The sequence below is a fragment of the Corvus brachyrhynchos genome, unplaced genomic scaffold, assembly GCF_000691975.1.
Source record: "Corvus brachyrhynchos isolate BGI_N302 unplaced genomic scaffold, ASM69197v1 scaffold194, whole genome shotgun sequence".
Classification (NCBI taxonomy): Eukaryota; Metazoa; Chordata; class Aves; order Passeriformes; family Corvidae; genus Corvus; species Corvus brachyrhynchos.
This window is the reverse complement of record NW_008237890.1, coordinates 710,300-721,458: the sequence shown is the minus strand read 5'-3', so window position 1 is coordinate 721,458 and position 11,159 is coordinate 710,300. Positions and strand designations below refer to the sequence as shown.

General features: G+C 37.8%; 1 protein-coding gene across 4 annotated transcripts in view; it reads right to left on the bottom strand.

Annotated features, from left to right (window-relative positions):
• The window catches only part of JAK2 (Janus kinase 2), a 90,854-nt gene that overhangs the window by 52,016 nt on the left and 27,679 nt on the right, over nucleotides 1-11,159 (bottom strand). The window contains exons 1-2 of one of the 4 annotated variants that reach the window (XM_017732801.1): nucleotides 6,652-6,668; nucleotides 6,435-6,524 (exon numbers count right to left, since the gene is read on the bottom strand). The exons of 1 other annotated variant lie outside the window; for it this stretch is intronic. The gene's annotated coding sequence lies outside the window, so the exon portion shown is untranslated. Of the gene's footprint in view, nucleotides 1-5,563; nucleotides 5,809-6,434; nucleotides 6,525-6,651; nucleotides 6,669-11,159 lie in introns of those variants that run through there. 2 more of the 4 variants (XM_017732802.1, XM_017732803.1) reach the window with 2 other exon arrangements.

Here is an 11,159-nt window from a genome sequence, read left to right as displayed (position 1 = left end):
GGACAGAATTCAGAATGGGGAAACTCTTATGTTTTATGTTTGTCCCTGAACAGGAGTGAAGATATCAACACAGCTTCCTCAGTGCCATGTGCTGTGTTGACTGAGTCTGTCATGAATACCACACTCCCTCCCTTCTTCCCTCCCCAAAAAAGAACCCATCTCAATGAGCAGTTCTCAATTCAGCTTCTTTCCCCACAGAAGTCAAACTGATGGCAATGATTAGTGTTTCTCCTCTTGCAAAACTAGCTCTAGAGAGAGACACTTTTGCCTTGCTTGGACAGCTATGTATTTTGTATGCACCTCCTCCAAGTGCTTCAGATCATACCAGCATCTGATCTGAAGGCCAGCAGAGTCAGTGCAAGTTTTCCAGACCTGTGCTGAAGTCCCAGAGGGAGAGAAGAAGGGGTTGTCTGGGGGAGACCCGTCTATCTCTGACCTACTGAGCACACATTCCATGCACACTGATCTGAGAGCACAACCTTCAAATAAAGCAGAGAACCACCACCTGTTCACACAGGTTTCAGATCAAGGGGCACTGTGGGTATTCTAAATTATTTTCTATTTTGAAAATACTGTTCCATGCTCAGGACTGCCTACCATTCATAATTCCCCGTCAGGCTCCTGACTTTGAGCGAAACTGCATGAAGACTTTATCTGACTTTGTTTAACCGTGTAGTTTTTCCACAAACCCAGCAAAATAAGGATTGCAACATTTTGAATAGCCTCAGTGACACTGCATCTTGCATTTCAAAGGCAAAAATCAATAAAGCAGCCTAATATCAAGTCTATTCTTCGTATGACAAACAAAAATGACTGCTTGCTTAAGAAAGGGCAGTTTATAGCTGTGAACAAGAAGCATGGAAACTCAGAGATTAAAAACTCCAAGCTGAAGAGGTTCACATAACATACCTCTTTCTTTCTCTCCCTACCTTTTTTTTTTTTTAAAGAGAGAGTCAACTACTTTTTCTTCAGCACACATTTACTGACATACCCATTTACAGGATCTGCATCAAGGCCTTATAAAACTATTCAGTTCACACACTTTCAGACTGAGTAGGTCTCATCTGACACAACTTACTCTTTCAGAAGCAGAGCTGCTGTACCAATCTCATAGTGCCCCATCTTGTCAGTGACCTAGCTCCCCCATTTCCTCCTTCCCTCTATTTGTTCAAGTCTACACCAGCTTACATTTCTGGTAGCTGCAAGGATTTAAATGCCCAGTTCCAAAATTAACTTAAGAGTCTAATGAATCTCAGTCAAAATAAATTAGTCCATCATCTCCAAGTTGCCACTGTCTGCAAAGAACACAATACAGAATTTGTTATTTCAACAAGCCTTCAGAATTGCTATAAATACAATTAGTGTTTGTGCCTGTGTCACCAACTACTCAGTTTACTAGTGAAAGAAGAAAGATCAAGCAGCATTTTCTATTGACAAGCAAGGCCTTGAAGACATAGGCAGTCTCCCAACAACTCAGTATGTTTATTGCCAGTAAACCAAAGATGACAGCAATGAGCACCCTTTCTATCTGCTTATACACACATCCTTCTTTCAAGGAATTTAAATGAACATAAGTAATGAAAGCCTTCCCATGTGATGGTGGGTAGGTGGTGTAGCAGGATGCTCTGCCTGGAATGGAGTAATGGAACTCAAACAATGCCCTATTTTCCAAAGCTATCTGTGGTGAACTAAAAGGGGCATGTCATGCTACTTTTGGTGTTGAATTATGCTAAAACCAGTCTGACTCATCAACACCAAAGTTAAACATCCTGATAGTGAGGTGAAGATGTGGTAGATATGGTAAAGCATCCTCATCTAAAAATGCTAAGGTGACACAGTTGGCCTGGATATGACTGACAATAACTTTACACTCTAAGAGTCCAGTTCCACTTTCAAACAGGTTCTTTTAACACATCCCTTCTTGAAGTGTGTGTGGAGATTCCTCCCTTGGGTGAGGATACCCCTCTACTCCTCCAGGTTAAGTGAAACAGATTTGTCCACAGTAGGTGCTATGGGTAAGTAACATCCATCTCTGCTTAACATTTTTCAGGGGGTTTCTTCGCTAGCTTTAATAGAATGGCTTTAATATAATTGCTTTGACATAGTACACTATACTATCCTAATTTAGCTTCTATACTGGATAGTAAATAATTCTGATTAAGATCTTTATGTCTAATCATTTATTATAGTAAATAATTCATTTTTATATAAGTATGTCTGGTTTGCCTTCCTTAATCCTGTGGAACAAAGTTGTACAAAGGTTAATCACAACCCTATAATTTCTTAGGCTTAGAACTATTAGTCTGGGGCTAAGATTGGATCCAGCCACACTAAGCTCCTCTCCAGGAAGGAGTTTAGAAGGCAAGGGGGTCCTTTCTGCACCTCATGACTCAATGGGAGCTTCTCTAATTAAACTTTGTCTGAAGGTCTCACTCGACAGGAGATAAGGATTACAGCAAAGTATCACAAAAAGTGCTAAGACGTCTTACATTACTCAGTAGTAACAGAACATCACAAGGTTCTAAAGGGTATTATGTATCTTGTTCCAAGACCACCAAATTAAAGTTTTTGCCTCTAAATCCAAACTAAGAAAAAAAGTCAGTCAGTTTCCTGCTTCAAATTATTTTGGCTAGTTTGTTTGATTTACGCTTAACATGTATACTTTGTATTTAATTACAGTCTTTGCAGCTCAGTTTCAATACACAGACAAAAGGAGCACAATCAAACTTCCTCATAACATGTGCTCAGCACAGCTTGTTATGCTACAAAAAGTTTAAAATCTTAAGAAGATAACAATAGTATTCATATTCTGCATATACGATGTGGTATCCTTGCTAATCTGGTCTGATTTTCCTTGCCTATGCAGATTTGTTTTGGTGGGTTGCTTTAAAAACAAAAGTATACTAAATTCAAGGAACCAATACTGACAGGCAATAAAGTACTGTATTGTTAAAACATCACCTTGTACAGAATAACTGCTTTTTAATGCACCAACAAGAGGTTATGAAGTCTTTGTTCAATCAGAACATGCCACATCAGCTAGAATTTCACAAAAAACCTCACATCAACAGATTCATATATTTCCAATACATATTCATGCGAAAACATTCACCTGACTAACTCTGTCAAAATATTCAACAATACCTTTAAGAATACTAAGCAATCTGGAAAATCTGAGAACTCTTTTCCATTTTTTGGATAACAGGTGCCAAGTTCATAAATAAAGTTAATCTCTAAACTATGTTGTCTTTTCTCAGGTAACATTTAGTCTGACCTTAAAAACAGCTTTCACAAAAGTACAAAATATTGTCCTAAAGCATATTCAAAGAAGTTTACTGAACAAGGAGCATGTCTTCAGTTTTCATGGTCATTTTTCTAATATGCTCTGCCTATTGTTGCCCGGCCATGAAGTAAAGCCACACAAGAAAACAACTGCTCCTACAAGAAACAACTGCAAAAAGTTAAGTAACTCCCAAGGAGGTTTCCTGTTTTATCAGCTTTATACTAAGAGCAAACAAGAATTTTTAATACACCAAAATTTGAATGCATGTAGTAGCAAGCAATACATAAGAAAGGTGACAGATTAACATAACAATGACAAAACATGCCAAAAAAGAAAGGCAGAAAAGCAAAGATAACATTTGCTTATAGTTTTCACTTGGAAAACCACTACCAGTATCCGTAATTCAGTCCATGAACTTTTGCGTAAGGAAAGAGCAATGATCCTGGCCTGAGCTGCTTGCATGAGACACAGGGACTAAGTGGATAGAAGCTGTTAATATGAGGATTATCATCTTTCCATTCTGATTAGAAATTTAAAAATTGTGATTTCTAAGTTCTTCACAACAGAATGAAGTAATTGCTGTACTTACTGCAGGAAGAAAACTACCTGGGCCTGCTGTCAGAAAATGAATGAACACCACATTCAGGTACAAGCCTCAACACCACAGTAACCTGCCAAGTAGGTGAGTTACCAGATAAGTAATCAAATCAAAGACCTGCCCACAAGCAACAGCTCTGTTTAGATTCCATTAGAACTTTGGCAGAAGCTGGTCCATATCTGCAAAACATTTCAGTTTCACCATGGTGATAAATTTCAGCAAGTCTATTTCATAAGAAAATTTCCAAGCAATTCAAACGGTTGCCCAATCATTTGGCAGAGATTCTGTCCCACGACAATGGCATCTGAGGGTCTTTAGTCCATTCAGAGACACCATTATCTGCATATCTTTATATGCATGGAAAACATAGGAAAAATAATGATAATGGGTCAGGAAGACTGTTTGCATGAAGCATGTGAAAAATATCACCAATTTACCATTATTCCCTTATGTATCTCTCAAATTCTTCTAAAGTGATGCAATAAAAGATGACAGCACCAAAATTAGGACTAAGTGATATTTCCAAAAGTATGCCACATCATACTATACACTTTGCTTTATTAACAGTACTGAAAACCGAATACTGTTTAATAGCTCAGATCATGGGAAAAAAGTTACTTACTAGAACACAGGTCTTCCTTAATTGATTCTTTGATTTCTTTCAGAAAGACATTAAATAGGAATTGCCAATATTCCTGTGTACATGGAGGAAATTAATTCAAAGTAAAAAGCAGGATTGCTTGCTACTGGTCTCATTCTGCCTGGTTGGCTTTTGGTTACAAAAAAATAGTGAACCACTTTTCTACATTGAACAATCAAAGCACCACTTTCAACATAAGAAAAGCTACCAATGCTTTACGAAAAAGTTAGGATATGATAAAAAAAGTTCAATGAAAAAATAACGTTTTGATGTTGAACAAATATTCCAACAAACCACCAAAGCAAAAAAAAAAAAAAAAGAATTCTATTAAGGGCATTTTTGTTAAAAATACTGTCTTGGGGAAAACCCTTCAACAACCTCTAGAGAATATGTAAGAGTTACAGCTACACTCATAAGTTAAAACAAATACTGGAAGTGCAAACAAAAGCAAAAAGTACAGTAACAGCAAAGTAGTCTGTGAAATTACTTGGCTTTCTTAAACGTTGCAAGACTGAGGCAGCAGGGAGGTGATGCTGGAAGACACTTTTGAGGAAAGCTAGCTATTCTTTCCCAAATGCAGTTCCTGCTGTCATAACTGAAGAGTGATTTGTGAAAACACGAACCAGCATTTGCCGCTACAGTACCGCAGGGCCAAAGAATAGCATCAACAGCTGCAAAACAGATGTCGGTCTACAGATGCTGTCGAGAACCACACAGGCTAGGCTAAGCTATCAGAAGTCATACACATTTCATGCTGCAGTCAGTGAGTGCTGAAGAGTGGCACAGTAGACACCAGCTGTATCACAATGGAAAAGGTTTCAAACCAGTTACTCTTCTCTCAGCCTTCTGCGGCAGGCGGGGGTTTCCCAGGTACATTCTGTTTTTAACAGCTTAACTGTGGAATAGAGAGAGCAGAGAACAGCCAAGACCCACCACTTGCCTTAGTCTGGTACTTCTGAAAGACATCAGACCTTTGACAAAGTTCCTTATTCTCTCCCACTACAGATGAGCTCTGGAGTTCCAAGTCTATAAAAAAGATTACCTTCTAAGCAAACAGCAACACAACAGTTTCATCAAGCAGAGTTATTTACTGGTAGAAATTACACGGTTCTCTTCCCCACAGAAGAAAAAGAGTTTCTCACAGCAAACATTTCGGCGAGGAAAACCAGTTATAACTCTTTCCAGTTGCCATTGGCTATTAGTATAAATTGCCCTGCTTGCATTTGTTCAGGAAGCTTTTTCCAAGAGCTGGATTTTAAAAAGTTAAACTCTTTTGGACTTGCCTTCTGAATTCTGCCATCTCTGTTTTCTTGCACTCTTATCTCACTTCCCCAGTCTTGACAACTTCCCTCTTCAGAGCTTAGTAAAACTTCTGCTTCTACAGTAACTGACACATGTGTTTATACTACGTGCAGGAACTCAAAAAGGCTAAAGAGCTAGAATTTTCCTGAGCAGCAGGGGGAAAGGGCATTGATACTACTAAGTCTCCTCTAGGCAAGTAGGAGGTAAACAGAAAGGGGAAGAGCCATTATAAAGACAAGAAGTGTCAAAACGGTGTTTAAAAACATGCTTTCACCTTCATGGTTTATTTTGTGGCTTTTCTCTTTTAACACAGATTGCATTTACTAACATTCAAAAAGAAAAAAAAAAAGACAAAAGAAAAAAAAGAGAGGGGAATGAATGAAAGACCCTGATTCCTGTCCAAGAATCAGAACAGCTTAAGAAAAAAATCTGTTACTCAAACCTCAAGGACAGTTTAAGAAATTTGCAGTCACTTAAGTGAGAAATAATTCCATGAAACAGTATCACTAGGTCTTTTCATTCTATCCTTCTAGGTGAAACAGTGCCTCCAGCTTCAACTCCAGAATATCATGACTGAAACTACTAGTTTCGCTAAACTTCTAAATACCTACCTTTAGAGATTAAAAGTACACTTTCACACTCTGCCATACACAGTAAAGTATCATGGAGAATAGAATCATAACCCAAACCAGCTCTTCTGCCTACAAAAAAAAGAAAACAAAAAAAGATCCACTGTGTTCTCCACAATGTTACTCTTTTAAGATGTCACCCCTGCTGCTCCCAGTTTCATAGGTTATTTGGCTTCTTTCCTCTCCCAGTTTACATCACCTGACAAAAGCAAAGGGTAAAGTGGTCTTGGACAAGAAAACTGCGGTAACAGGCTGCGTGATAAAACATGCATGACCTTGATTCCTGTAACATTTTTTTCTGTGAAAAAAATGGGGAAAAACAAGCCCAGTAAATCTGAGACAGAGACATCAAAAATGCGAAAACATCTGGATGAAGGAACTATTCCTACGCCAGCTACACTATCTGAACAGAATCTGGAAACATGTGCTTCAACAAATTAGCTCTTTGCAGCAATAACTGTCAGCATGTAAACAGGATAACAGTTAAGTCAGAGTGAATCAGCAAACTCTTCCGAACAGCCAAGAGCAATAGATGTCAGTGTCTCCTTTAGACTCTCCCGAAATACTTTCTTCAGCCCACCCTGCTTTTTCAGCTTCAGTTTATAAACTGTATATCAAAAGGTCAGATCTAATGCAAATTTCATTGTACAAATTCCCTCCTCAAGGAGTGGGGGATTCTAGGGGATTTTGGTGTCATTGCCTGCCTTCTTCCTCATCTTTGTAAAAGTGCCTGAAGTCTTGTAAAGGAAACCAAGCTAGCTCTCTACAATGACACATCAGTTACAGGAACCCAGGACACTAATATTATTCACAAGTGCTAACCTTTGGTTGTAGAAATTATAATTCTATACAATGCAACCTCTATAAAATGTCTTACATTTTTATTTAAGTTTTCTTTAGTATTACGGAAGCAGCTAAAAACCCAGGTGAGAACAGAGCCTGAAGTTCTCAGCCAGCTAATACCAAAAAAGACCCTGCTGTAAAAAACACCCACCCCCCCCACCAAAAACCAAGCAAACAAACAAATAAAAAAATCCCCCAGAAGATCCCCCCAAAAATCCACCCAAAGGAAAAGCCAACACAAACCCACAACACTTCTCTCCCTGCTCTCCAACTTAGATCTGATACAGTGTCAACAAGGCCATGACTAAGTACTTTTATAGATCCTTAGAGAATCAGGGCCTTGTCATATAAAACGAAACAACAAAACACAAAGAAGACCATCTGAGACATACAAGCAACAATCTGAGATACACAAGCAACTGCCACAGAAATATTTCAAATCAAATGATTTCTGCAGAAGTTTAATTAAATAGTAAAGTCAAGACTATATAAATGCATTCACAAGCCTATCAAATAATGATTCAGAGTTCAAATACTGTATCAATATCAATATATAAATCAATTTTATATCAATATATAAATATTGTAATTATATAGAGATATTTTAACATAAACATTGCAACTTCTTGTTTCTCTTCAACAGAAGAGCTGAAGTATTTTTACAAAAGGAATACATTCTTTTCTTAAACCCTATGTTAATACTTAGTATTGCTGAATAATTTATGACGGCAATGTTGATGTTTTATCTTTATAATTCAGGAAAATGTACTTGCTTGATAGTTTACTTAATGTTTCCTTAAAGATCAATGGCCTGCGAGTTCTCCACTTGTTCCCTATCTGAAATACCAGACAGCTTTTGCAAAGATACTGCACTACATGCTTTGCCAAGATCATGTTATCTCTATAAACACAGATTGTCAGAAAAAATGCAGACCAGAAAACCCAGGGCTCTGAAAGTAAACAAAGGCTTTTCATACAATATACCACTAGCAGAGATTCTGCAAAAGTCTAATAGAAGTGACAAGGAGAAAGAGACATTTAGTTAAGACAAACATATCTTCACATGTAACATATCAAATAGTCTGTGTTCTCTTGAACATTTTAAAGAAATAAGAGACTGGTGCTTTCCCAAACACTGTAGAAGAGTCAAATTATCATCATGCGCATCCAGTGCTTACAGAATTCTGTTTTGAGTATGATTAAACATTCAATTGTACACTTCACTTTTGAAGAGAAAGAAAATATTCCAAATAAACTTAGAACTGTCTGTATTCACACTGCCTTTCCCCCAAGCTCTGAAATAAGAATGACACAAACGCTTCTTCATGTTCTGAAACATGGTAAGAAAACTGCAGAAGGCAAGAGCGTGAAATTTGTGCCCCAACAGACTAAAAAGATCAAGCAGACTACCTGACAGATTCAATAAATAAAAAACAGTGGAAAAGAAATGAACTGTTTAAATGGGATATACAGTAGCTTTAGAATAAATACCTATTTAAAAAACATTTTTTCTCTCAGAAACAAGAGTGTCAAACTATTGAAACAAACAGTCAAGAAAGAAGTAGATTCTGTATTTCCTGATTTTAAAACATGAAGAGTAGATGCACTGTTACAAAATAGGTTTTAGATAATCCCATGTCACTGAACCTGATGAAGGGAGGAAGAAAGCCAAAATGTAACTGACTGGTCTATGATATATAGAAGATCAGATAAGAATAAAAGTGCTCTTTTCTGGATTTTAAAATGTGTTGTTACAGATTGTGCTATTGTCAGTTTATTTACGACAAGGCATTATAAAATAAAGATTAAACATTTATAGCACAACAGTATTTAACAACTGGTAAGTTGTTTAAAAATTGTTACACTACAAAATTCCCACTGAACAATTATTTAACTCCTCCTAAATGACTTTCTGATGACAGAAAACTAGAAAAAAACTCCGAAAACACTGAAGTCTCTCAGTACATAAGTCAACTCCAACAGAAGTTTTGCATCTGAGCCCTGAAGTCTAGGGCTTTCACCCACATTTCAATGTCTTTAGCATTGTGGGAACTCAAAAGTTTTACAGATATATGCACTCAGTAATGTGAATCAAGGCACTGCAAGTCCCCACTCCAAGTCAGCAATCATACTGTTCCAATCTTGTCTAAAAGCGCTATTTTCCCACCCACTTGTGGATAGGACATTTGAATCTACCTAAGGTGATCTGTTCAAAATCTAAGATACTCCATTCTCTAAATTACAGAAGGACTTTTTCCTAGATCAGTCTCAAACTTAAAAGCCACTTCAGTTTTCTACAGAACTTTTCAGCATATGCCGCATACTTATTTGGAGCTTCACCTCAGCTCTGATGAAATAAGAATTTCACACCTCTTGCAAGGTTTGGAACAAGCTGTTGCACAGAAACATGGACCCCAAGAACCACTTCCCAAGGCAAAACAGAATGCGACTAATGCTAAGTTGACAAAAGCAAGCTGTGACCATGATGCGATGAAAAATCCAGCTAGGCCCCCAAAAATGCCTGTAAAAGATACTGCAGACTTTTTGACACTTTTTATTTCATTGAATGCAAACAATTAGATAGGCTGGAGCCAAGTCTAGAATACAAGTGCAATACAGTTTAGTATCGCCAAGTTTCTTTGTAACTCACAAAGTATTCTGAGTAAGACTTGTCTCCATCTGAACTAGTTGCTCTAAGAGCTAGGGTTTTGTACACGCATTTTCAGGTACAAGAAATATTGCTGAGGCCCACTGAAGCGAACTACAAGTTTAAAACCAGCCATGGTCTTTCCTCTCTTTATGCATGCTTTGAGCTCCTTAAGATATTCCTAAACAAAGTACAAATCACTAAAAATACTAGTAGATCTTGGGTTTGCTAAATATATGTTCCAATTAGGAAACAAAAGCCAATTAAAAATCCTAGGCAGGAATTAATAATGTTTGAATGGACCACTTCTGACCAGGCATTCTAGCACCTATAAATGGACATCACTCATTCCTCCATGGCCCTTCAGAGTTTGCCACATCTACCAGCAAGTAGTCTTTTAAACACCTTTTTTTATTCTTAATTGGTACCTACTAAGGACTCCGATCACTAGTAGATGCAAGAAACAGCCCACCCACATCTAGACCCAAACTACACATCACAGTATTTGTCTGCCAATCCACCAAATAATTAAGTTTCATTTCATTAAAGTAAATACAGTCACAGGACAACTACATCCCTTTGACTGCCACATGGAAATGTAAAAAAAAACCCCGCCAAATGACAGGAGAAGTCAGATCAAGGCCTTAATTTCTTAGATCCCGGACAGCACTCTTTAGTATCACATTTGGTTAAAAACAAACCTCCACAGTGTGGCTTTGTTACAAAAGAGAGCATGCTTCTGTCAGTAACAAACTTAGCCTCAGTGTCATCAGAGCCTGTAGCGGGTTGGGTTTGTAACCAGGCAGAAACAGCAATTTAGTGTAGTGGTTTGGTCCAAAATACTCATTACTGTTTACCTTCTGTGAGATAAGAATTAGGAGAAACGCAAAGCAGGCACCAAACTTGAAAGAATATAAAGAAGTTTATTAACAGACCTAAAAGAAGAAAAAAAATCATACCACACCTTCAGAACACTTCTCCCCCCACCTTTCTCCCTTCTCCCAGTGACAATGTAAAAAGACAACCCTTGAGATGTTCAGTCTGTTTACCACTTCCATAATAACCTCGTTCAGTCCATTTAGAAAGAGGAGTCTCTCTTGTCCATGCTATGAAAACATTATCACAACAAGACAGCCGCCCGGGTTGGTTCTCTGCTTGCATGTGAGTCCCTTCCCATGATATTGCAGCTTTTCCCACAACTGCTTTTGAGGGTCCAC